The sequence below is a fragment of the Pyricularia pennisetigena genome, chromosome 2 (assembly GCF_004337985.1).
Source record: "Pyricularia pennisetigena strain Br36 chromosome 2, whole genome shotgun sequence".
Classification (NCBI taxonomy): Eukaryota; Fungi; Ascomycota; class Sordariomycetes; order Magnaporthales; family Pyriculariaceae; genus Pyricularia; species Pyricularia pennisetigena.
The window spans coordinates 460,457-472,712 of record NC_043741.1 but is presented as its reverse complement, the minus strand read 5'-3'; positions in this window follow the sequence as shown (position 1 = coordinate 472,712).

The following is a 12,256-nucleotide window of genomic DNA, read 5'->3' as shown; positions in this document are numbered from 1 at the left end:
AATAATTTACGCAAATATTGGTAAAATGAAAATAGTTTTACTTAATACATTCTTAAATCAATTTGTTCATGAATTTTATATAAGTTTTTTTTTTATAAATTTTATTTAATTAAATAAAGCAAAAAATATAAAAAGAATATAAATTTAACATTTGTTTATATAAAAAAATAAAAAGGGCCGGTATTGTAAATTGGGTTTTACGTTGACGTTTATTTATATATATAATCCACTTTTTCAAAATTTGGTTTTATTAATGTTAGAATTGGTACAAATGTAAAAGCATTTCGATTATAAAATATATATAAAATTGGATATACTTTACCTATCCGCATATTTAACGGCTTATATAATTAGATATACGTACCAAAATGTGATATTATATTAAATATATATATGCCACCCCCCACGTGCAAAAACCAAAAAATTCGGCTGCAAAACAAAAATAATATAAAATTAATTAAATAAAGCAAAAACATTTATAAAATACACATTTAGCATTTCTTTTTATAAAACAGTTTTTAAAGCCGATATTATAAATAGGATTGGATTTGGACGTTTGTTTATATACGTAATCGAATTTTTGAAGTTTTGGTTTTATTATCGTTAAAATTGGTAAAAATATAAACGAGTTTCGATTGTAAATTATACATAAAAAAGTATATATTTTGCCTATCCGCTTATTTAACTGTTTATATAATATGGTATATGCACCAAAATTTAGTATACCGATATATAAATATATACGACCCTCCACGTGCAAGAATTATAAAATTTGGTCAAAAATAAAAAATAATATTAAAAAGAATCGAAAATTGAAAAAAAATCGAAAAAACAGTACCGCTATGAACGGATTAAGGGCAGGTGGTATCGAATTCGGCCATTATAAAGGATTAAAAAATAAATTAAATCGCTGCTAATAGCGATATTAAACGCTATTTTCAACGATATTTTCCTTTTTCAATATTTTGCGTAATTGTGGAATAATAAAGGAATGTCGGTTGAAAAAAGGCCAAAAATACCGCCATAAACGGCGAAAATCGACAAGTTGTCCTCAGACCTGAGTTAAAGCGTTCTTTGGATGGACCCACAGGTACATTGCAAGGCCGCAATTGAGCCACGAAATGGAGCAAAGTGGATCGATTGAGGAGCTCTGGGCTTCAGGGATGAGCCCTGAGACTAAAAGGCGCGTCGGTTTTGCGTTTTTTAGGAATAGTAATCGCAAACACAAAACCGGATTTTTTGGGATTATTTTTAAACAGCGCGCCGGCCTTTTACAAGTTATAAGCACGCAGGAATAGCATAACCGGTTTAAAGGCGATAATGAGATTAAACGAAAATCGTGTTAATTAACGAAATAACGGCGCGATAAAGAAAAATGCTCCAAATTACTAAATTTATATTAATTTGCAGGAATAACCTTGTTTATATTTGGTGCAACGGCCAAACGGCGGAATAATATCGTAGCAAACACCAAGATATTTTAGTTAAATTTGTTTGCCAGCGAAACAAAAATTAAAACAGGCTAAACAAAGGACAGGGCGCAAAATTGAAAAACAACGATTAGCGGTTTTAATAATAGCGACAAAATTAAAAACAAAAATTCACCTTTGTCGGAAAAGTCGTTAAAAGAAACATAATGGCGAAAATCAAATTGAAATTAAACCAATTAATAAAAAGGGTAAACAAAATAATAAATGAGCAGCAAAACGGTTAACAAAAATAATTGCTAAGAAGTAATTTGAAAAAATGCTGAAAAAAGGCTTTGAAAAATTATCATAATTACGTATTAAGATTCGTGGCAGGAAAAGGCTTTTTTATAAATAAAAAGGATGGCCAAAAGTTTACAGTTAATTAATAACGCCGTCGTTGCAATTAACTAGTAAAGTAAGTAAATAATAGGAACGGTAAACGAAGCTATTTAAAATTATTGTCGTTAAAAGAGGCCACGTAATTAATTATTATTATAATAGGAATATACAACGGGTTACGGAAAGTAAAGGCGTAACGAATAATTATTCAAAACCATTTTTAGAAAGCATATCGCAAACGATATGGCTGTTTTTGTTGTTTTTCATTTACAGATTGTTATTGCGACTGGAATGGAGGTTATTAACCGCGTGCAGAAAAGAAAGAATTGCCGGTGTTAGAATAGAGGTAATCGCGGTCAAATTGACGATAGAGCGATGAGTTACGTGCAATGCCGCACGGGCCAATTGTACGTGATTTACACGCCCAATTGCGAAGTATAAGACGGAAGGACGTTCAGAAACTCACCTTTAGACAGTTTAATAGAACAGACAATCAATAAAATATATATCTTTATACTCGTATAACAACGTTCTGTTGATCGATCGACATTACGGAAAGCCTATCAACCTATATATATGTATATATATATATATATATATATATATATATATATATATATATAAACAAACGTCCACGTTAAATCCGACTTATAATATTAGCCTTAAATATTCCCTATGTAAAAAAATGGTAAATTTGTATTATTTCTTCGTTATTTAATTTACTTCGTTCATTTCAACTTGTAAAAAGAAAGTTCGATAATATTTGTATATAATTGCATAACAAAATTACTGCTTTAAGGCTTTTTTCCACTCTATTTACAACTGGGTGATTTATTAAATCATTTATTCAATTACATATTAGAATAAAAACATTAATTATATCATTTTTTAAGTGATAATTATATGCGTTTTGTAGTCTGGAATGCGTGAAAGCATACACTTTACCATAATTCAAAGCAATAATCAAACATAATTCAAAACGAAAAATCATATTAAATACTTGAATATATTTAGAAACAAAAGATTTATAATACCGGGCCTTTGAGCAAAACGGTTGCCAAGTTTCCAATTATCCTACGAAGGTTACCTTATATTTTTACGATCTTTATTTATCTTTTTATCCGAATATTCAATTGCGCATTATAATTACACTGTTTGTTTTGCTCTTAGAGTGCGAATACAGTATATTTACCCGTTCCAAACGGCAAACTGCGACAAATTGTCCTCAGACCAAATATAAAAGGGAAGGACGCTTAGAAGCTCTTCTTTAAAAAGCTTTATAGAGGATATAAAATGTGAACCATTTAACCCAATAATAATATTCTATTAATTGCTTAATATTACGGAAGTCCTATTAATATATACATAATAAGTTCGGAAGGGTTTAAGAATTGTTCATATAAAAAAACGTATGTATTTTGCCAAACCATCGCTCCCAGTAAGCGTCTGTGAAACCTAGTTCCATTAAAATACTTTTCGCTAATTCAAAATCAACATTTTTATGATTGGTGGAAACCCAAACTCCGTCTTTGTTAGAAAGCGCTTGAAACTTATTATAACCTGTATTCTGCCAGCGGTCTGTAAATATTTCCGCTCCATAAGCTTTTGCAATAGCATCATTTTGAGGCCCTCTTTCGAAATCGTATTGGAGGCGTCCTTGAAATTTCACATAAAAATCTCCAGGATTATATTTATCGATTTTTTTTCTTTCGGCAGCCACAAATAGGGCGCTCAAAAAAGTCGAGCACAGTAAACTGGGGGAAACCATTTTGATCGGTGGTTATTTGTATTAGAAATAAAATGATTTATGAAAAGAAAGGTGAAATACGTTTTATTTCCTTTTAGAAAATGTATTTAATAATGGAATGGCGTTGGAAAAGAACTAGGAAAATGTGCTACAACATTTATTTTAATTTGAAATTGGAGGGCAATTTATGATTTGTAATATTATACTTCATTAATTATTTGTTATTACCAAATTAACTTTGCTGATGCTGTATTTATGGTAAGATTATATAGGCTACCCGCCTAATATTATCGCGTGTTTAAAATTGGACTATTGAATAGTTATTTATTCTAATTTGCATATATTGTCAAAAATAGGTTTTAAATAATATTTTAATTATAATATTTCATGCACCGGTTCAAGCGATACAAGGAAAGCCCGGTAATATTATGTTTATTGGAAAAAGACAAGCTTAATAAAGATACTGCAGGTAAACAAAAAACTATTATAATAGGGAAATGTTTATTTTAATTTGACTTAAAATATTATTTACTAAAGTATAATTTGCAATCAATTTGGTAGCAATTAAATTTTCGTTAATTAAAATATTAATTTTAAACTAGATTCTCATTCTGCTCTCATCATTTTTCTAAAACGCCATTTCCAGATTTGTGACCGTTTTGGCCCGGTAAACTTCTTCCCACTAATAACAACCAATACAAAAATGAAAAATAACTTAAAAAATAATAACGCAATACTGGAAAATATATTTCTTTCATTAAAAGTAATATAATCCAATTACCCATTTACGAACTAATTTTCCAGGATAACCAAAAAAGGCTGCTTGTAGTTTGGAGGTTTATGCCGAAAGCCCAAAGCTCCATAATTAATCCATTTCGTGCGTTAATTGGGGTTTTGCAATATATTTGTAAGTTTATCCAAATATTATTTTGGTTTAACTTTAGGGTCATTTCAAGGCTTATCCCTAAAGCCGCAAGCTCCACAATTAATTCATTTCGTGTTTAAATTGCGGTTATGCAATGTACTTATAATTGCAATGCTTAAACTAGACCCCCCTGCTCCGCAATAGGGACCGAACGTTCCATATGCTTTTTAGCCACAAGGCCTTTTGGCCAATTGACTTGGCCAAAAAAATCGCGCGCGTGCTAGTCTGAGGACAATTTGTCGCATTTCGCCGTTTATGGCGGGTATTTACACTAAATTCGCATTGCAAGGGCAAAAATAATATCATAACCACAATATATACTGAAATATTTTGATAAGAAAATAAATAAAAACAGCAAAAATAAAGAATAACCTGCGGTTGGTTATTTGTAATTTGTTAATGTTTCTGCTACAGACCCAGTTGCTCTAAGTAATTTATTTCTAAAAATGTTCAAATATTTAATAAGATTTGTAGTTTTTAATTTTATATAATCATTAATTCAAATAGTGGGGAATAGTAAAAGAATAATAGTCTATCATAAAACTCATATATTGGCCGATTTCAAATCACAGAACATAGGCAATTATCGTTTAAAATAATAATATTATGAATATTTTTCTTTTAATATTCAATCTTTGAAAAGATTTGATAATTCGCCCAATCATGAGTAAAATTGTTTTCAACTTGCTAGTAATAAATATATTATGATGTTATAAATAAATTTCATTAAGCCTTTTTGTTACGACTTTCAGTTAATTACATCGAATAAAATATAAACAAATAATATAAATTTACCATTTGTTTTAAATATAAAATTAATTAAATTAAATATTGGTGGCCCCATTCCGCGTGGACGTCTGTGTATATATGTTATCGCATTCCTAATACCTTGATTTCATTATCGTTAAAACTGGTAAAATTATTGTTAACAATATGGGTTGCTATTAGGGGTTTAGGCATTAGCCTAGGTGCGGCGTGGTACTAACTAGTGCTATAAAGGCCTGTATTTACAGGGTTCAAATGTAGTCTGAGTGCCCAGACTAGACCCCCCTGCTTCGCAGTGGGGACCGAGCGCTCCATGTACCTTTCAGCCACATGGCTTTTCGACTAGTCTCAGGGCTTATCCCTGAAGCCCAGAGCTCCACAATTGAGCGTGGCTCAATTGCGGCTTTGCAATGTACCTGTGGGTCCATCCAAAGAACGCTTTGGTTCAGGTCTGAGGACAACTTGTCGATTTTCGCCGCTTATAGCGGTATTTTCGTCAATTCGGCGACTAAAACTCCGTTATAAACAAATAAATAAAAATCGTAAAAATAAGCGGTTTGCACGGTAAAGATAGCATTTAATACCGCTATTAACAACGATTTAATTTATAATTTTATACTTATGATTGGGTGAACTTGTTAGGCCCTGCCCTTAATCCGCCTTTGGTGGTACTATTTTTTCGATTTTATTTCGATTTTCGATCTTTTTTTATATTATTTTTAGTTTTTGACCGAATTTTGAGCTTTCTGCGCGTGGAGGGTAGTATACGTATAAATAACGGGATATAGAATCTTCGTATATACCTGATTATATAAATCGTTAAATAACCGGGTAAGTATGTTATATATAATTTTGTATGTAATTTACAATCGAAACGGTTTTATATTGTTACCAGTTTCAACGATAATAACACCAGGATCTCATAGATTAAATTAGGTGAGTGAATAGACGTCTAAGCGACATCCGCTTTTTAATATTAGCTTTAATAATTGTTAATAATATGGGTTGCTAATAGGGGTTTAGGCATTAACCTAGGTGCGGCGTGGTGTTAATTGCGCTATAAGTGCCTGTAATCACAGGGTTTAAATACATTAAAATAGTACATCAATTTTGGGATTAATTAATTCGATTTATTAATGGGGGAAACTTTGCTTTATCTGCCTTACATACTTTTTAATATCGAAATGGGGGTCCGCACCCCAGAAAACGTTCCGGTGCCGTATACGATTTTCCGAAAAATTATTTAATATGCGTTGTTAAAAAAACACCTTTATTTCCATAAAAACCATTTTTGGGTTCGCACTAATTTGCTGATTTGGTGAAATTTTCAATTCGATATGGGGTAGCTGACTCGTAAGTGCAGGGTGGGTGTGAACCCGGTACAGGGTAAACCCCATTCGCTAACACTTGAAATCGCAAATCCTGCAATACACAAAGTATAACGGATAATCCGACAACCCCGATAACCCCATTTCGGCACTATTTATTATGGTTTATATATAGATAAAAATGGACCTATTATATATTAAAGTACGCATATAATTAACACCCCCTTTTTGGTACTATTTTTATAAAATCGGAACAAATATATAAAAATAAAACCCTTAAAAAATAATCCCTTTTATGTCCCAACCCGATTTAAACTGCCGACATAAACCCTTTTAAATAATTAAGCCCTTTGCACCGACATATAACCCCTAAAACGGACGAACCCCCGAATTGGAAAAACCCCCAGAATTGTGATAACCCCCGGATCCGAACACCAGATTTACATAATATTAACCCACGGAATTAATTATTAAGCCAGGTAATTAATTTGGTTATTCGTTGGTAATAGTGCAAGCTAGGTATATTATATAGGGTATTTCGAATGCGTAAATCGCCCAAAACGCGAATTATTTTAATTCCAATTCAATATCGGGTATTGTTAATTATATGCGTTATTTAGCAGATAGTGGGTCCACTTTTATTTATATATAAGCCATAATATGTGAACATGGCTAGCACAGGGCTAATTATATTAGCTACCCTGCATTATTTTATAACGGCTAGCACGAACTAATTTTATTAGTCACCCTGCATCGAATAAATAAATAAACAACAAATAAAACGTATACGCGTTCATACACACAAAGCTTTATATATTACGTTTTTGTTCATAGTTTCAACAACAAAACAAATACGTCATATTTAATCTAGCTTAATGGTATAATGCACGTACCATAATCTATATCATATATACGTTAAAGTGCGTGGGTTCGAGTCCCGTTGTGGTCGCAGATTTTCTGTGCATGCATAAGCACAATAGGCCGTTAGGCTCAATGGGCCGTTAGGCTCAATAGGTCGGCAGGTTAGTCACATAAATAAGGCCAGATCATGTGACGTGACCCCGCATTCCGGACATCCGGATCGAAGATCTGCACTTACGGATTCGAACACGTAATTCACAACTTAGCCTTAGATTTATTACCTTCATAACCTTCATCGATTCAACGATTCAACGAATCGATTGTGCAACAACAATATATCATCTCTATTACCCGCTAGCAGACGGTTATCTGCCATTTCAACGTTCCATTAGCCTTACACGTGATCCACCTTTCCCCGCGTTCAAGATTAAGCTTATTTTATCTCGTAACCTCCTCACATAATAAATGTTAACAATATGGGTTGCTAACAGGGGTTTAGGCATTAGCCTAGGTGCGGCGTGGTGCTAGTTGCGTTGTAAAAGCCTTTAATTACAGGGCTTAAATGCACTAAATTATTCACTAAATTTGGGATTAATAAATTTAATTCATTGGTGGGGGAGACTTTGCTTTATCTCCCTTACATATTTTCCGACATCGAAGTGGGGGTCCGCACGCCAAAAAGCGTTCCGGTGCCGCACACGATTTTCCGAAAAATTATTTTGTATGCGTTGTTGAAAAAACACCCTTATTTCCATACAAACCATTTTTGGGTTTGCACTAATTTGCTGATTTGGTAAAAATTTTAACCAGGTATAGGGTAGTTAATTCGTAAATGCAGGGTGGGTATTAAACCCGGTACAGGGTGAAACCCTATTCGCTGATTTTAAATCGCAACTCCTGCAACACACATATAAAATATAATAAAAAATCCGACAGCCCTAACAGCCCCATTTCGGCACTATTTATTATAGCTTATATATAAATAAAAATGGACCTATTATATATTCAATAACGCACATAATTAATACCCCCTTTTTTGCTACTATTTATATAAAGTCGGAAAAGAAAAATATATAAAAAATAAAACCTTAAAAAAACAATCCCCTTTATATCCCAACCCGATTCGAACTCCCAATATAAACCCCCTGGATAATTAAACCCTTTATACCGACCTGTAGCCCCCGAAATGGACGAACCCCCGAATTGGAAAAAACCCCCAAAATTGTAGCAACCCCCGGATTCGAACCCCCGATTTGTACAATATTAACCCACGGAATTAATTATTAAACCAGGTAGCTAATCTGGCTGTTCGTTGGTAATAGTCCAAATTAAATATATTATATAAGGTATTTCGAATGCGTAAATCGCCCAAAACACGAGCTTTTTCAATTTTAATTCAACTTTTGGTATAAAATCGGTATAAATTGCTTATTAATTAATTTGTGCAGGGTAGCTTCAGGTAATGCGGCCAGTATTGGGTTAACAAAAATCCAATATTTGCAAATAAAGGAAATGTAATGGGTAATTAATTAACGAATTAATTAAATACCTTAAAATTTAATTGGTAAAAACTAAGCTTTTAGGCGTTTAAACCTTATAAACTTTAAAAAGATTTTGTAAATTGGAAGCGTTAAGGGTTTTATTAGGCCATTAGCGGGGATTTGCTTAAATTCCAGGTATTTTAAGGTTATTAATCATTCTATAATTAACTCTCGTATATAGTGAAATTTTAATAACGTATGTTTAATACGTTGGTGGTGCGTAAAATTATATACGTTAATTATAAAGCCTGTATTATTTCCAAATATTGTTATAAGGCTTTTTATAAATAGTCCAATGTTTATAAATAAGTTTTTAAACCACTGTGTTTCACGCAGGGCTTCCGCTAAGGTATCGGTCTCGGTTTCTGGAATATTTAAAACTATAATATTAGCTTTTTTGCATTTCCACGTTATAAAACCCCCAAATAAGGTATATAAATATCCGTAAATGGATTTTGAATTTTCTTTAGCCCCGGCAAAATCGTTTTTATTAAAACCCAGTAATTTAAGGTTTTTAAAACCCTGTATTAAAAAGTTGGGTGATAATTCGGTTTAAAATATTTTATTTCCGTAATAAATAAATAAGAATTTAATACCCGCTAAATAACGAAATAAGTTTTCAACTACCGTTAAATGGATTGCAGTGGTTTTTATTAAAAAATGTAAAAACCACTAAGCCGTAAAACCGATATCCGGGCGCGTTAATAGCATTAAATACATAAAAATACCGATAATATGTTATCATAATTTGATTTCCAGCGCATTTACGGGCTTACCCCCGCTATATTTTAGCATACCCGGTTGTAAAAGAACAAATATAAATTGGCAATCAACTAATCCGAGCGTTGCTGATGTTTCCTCTAGATATTAATTTTAATGGATCCAAAATAAGCGTTGAGGTTTATCCTTTATAATTTGAACGCCTAAAAAGTAAATTGCAAGGCCCCTGTTTTCCAACGCGTATACCTTATTAAAACGGGCTTTTAAATCCTAAATATATTGCAATTTAGGATCTATTAGCAGGTAATCGTTTATAAAGGTAACGATAAAATGTTTGGATTTAACGTTATAAAAAACAGCGGGATTAAAGATTAATGGTTTAAAACCTTTTTTAAAAAATAGGGTTTTAAATTTGTTTTACCATTTTTTTGGACCCTATTTCAAACCATATAACGTTTTTTCCAATTGTATAACCTGCAATTTTTTCGGGTTATAACCCATTTCCACTAAAGTTTTAACAGTGGTAAGGTTACAATTTTTTGCCCATTCGTTAAAACCGTTTGGAATTTGCAAATATATATTTACGTCGGTAAAGTCATTATTTAAAAACGCACCGATAAAATCGATTTGTTCTATTTCCCAGTTTTGTGTATTAGTTATACTTAATAATATACGCCAGGTAAATGGTATACTAGTGTTAGCAAAAGTTTCTATATAATTTAAATTTCCGACCCGTAAAAAACCTTTAACAACAAACCTAATTTTGTATTTTATAAGTTTATTATTTACATCCTTTTTGTATTCAAATACCGGCGGGGCAAAAACGAGTTTACGGCCTATAGGTATTTTAATTTTTGGAATAAGATGGAAGGTTTTTGCAGTAACGATTTAATCGAATTTAAACGTTAAAACAGTTAACCATTTAGCATTTTTAGGGTTATTTAAAACCTGTTAATAATTATTTGGTTTACCGTTTTTAATGGGTTTTTCTTTTATTTTTTTGGGTTTAAAAACAAAAGTAATGCACGTAATTTATATCCATTAAATCTGGGTTTTCGAACTGCGAATTTAATTCCATACTTTATATTTTAGGTGCTGAAAACACCGGAATTTCCGTTGTTTTAAATACTGGATCAGGTACCGCTACCGTTATAGGTTTTGGGGGGCGAACAATAGGTTATACAGGTTTAGCGGGCACTGTATCTTCAGGGTTTAAATACCCTATAACGGGTGGTAATTGCCCTGTAATAGGTGGTAAGTACCCTATATTTTCAGGGTTTTTTAGGGGATAATTATCCGCTGGAACGCTGTGAATTTCGTTTTCAAATTTAAAATTAAAATCCCTTTTTAAATTTGTATTTTCCCCCTTTAAAATCTGTAGCGCTTCCCCTGGAATAACCAAATTTTTAACGGTTATACCTTTTATAGTTTTTACGGTAAAAATTTTGTATACGGTCCGTTTAACAGGTGCGTAAAGCAACGTTGTAAAATTTGATAAATGGGCTAAAAGTTTCACCGTTTCGGTGCGGGGAACCAATTTATTAAATTTTTGGCGTTTTTCCAACGGTATAATAACCTGGTATATAGTACCAATAACCCGAAAATACCTTCAATTGGGTTTATGCGGTAATCCAGATTGGAATTCGGAATAAAATTCCTGATAGGGTGTTAAATCCCTATTAATTACCGCTGTACGGTTAATTAAATTAACCACGGCAGGTAGTAAATAACATTATAAACATAATGGTAAACCCGCCGCTATAATGGTAAACCGAAACTTATCCAGAATAACCCTAACAGACTGTTCCGTTAATCCATTTTAGCCGTGGTTATAGGGATTCGAAATGCTAAAATTAACACTTTTGTTTGTAAACCAATTTTAAAAATCTATATTAACTTCGTACCCCCCATCGAAGTGAAAATTCAAAGGGTAACGCCTGTACGTAATTTTTAAAACCTCAAAGATTTTTTAATAACCATTAAAACCGTAGGTCCGGTTTTATTTTGTAATAGGATAAACCACCGAAAACGTGATTTTCGGTCCACTAATAATAAAAATACGGGTTTTTTATTGTAAGGATTAGGTTTAAAGGTTATTATATTACCCTTTATAAAATCGAAAATATTAGGGGGTATAGGGGGTGCGACTTTATTTGTACGCCTAATAAAAATGGTTTTAATATAAGCAATATAAGTAATTGCCCTAATTTTGTCGAAATTAGGTAAATGTTTTGTAATCTTAGCGGTTTTTTTAGCAATAATAACCTTATATACCCCAAACGCCTATATTATAACATGGTTTTTGTGAGGAGGTTACGAGATAGAATAAGCTTAATCTTGAACGCGGGGAAAGGTGGATCACGTATAAGGTTAATGGAACGTTGAAATGGCAGATAACCGTCTGCTAGCGGGTAATAGAGATAATATATTGTTGTTGCACAATCGATTCGTTGAATCGTTGAATCGATAAAGGTATTGAAGGTAATAAATCTACGGCTAAGTTATGAATTACGTGTTCGCATCCGTAGGTGCAGATCTTCGATCCGGATGTCCGGAATGCG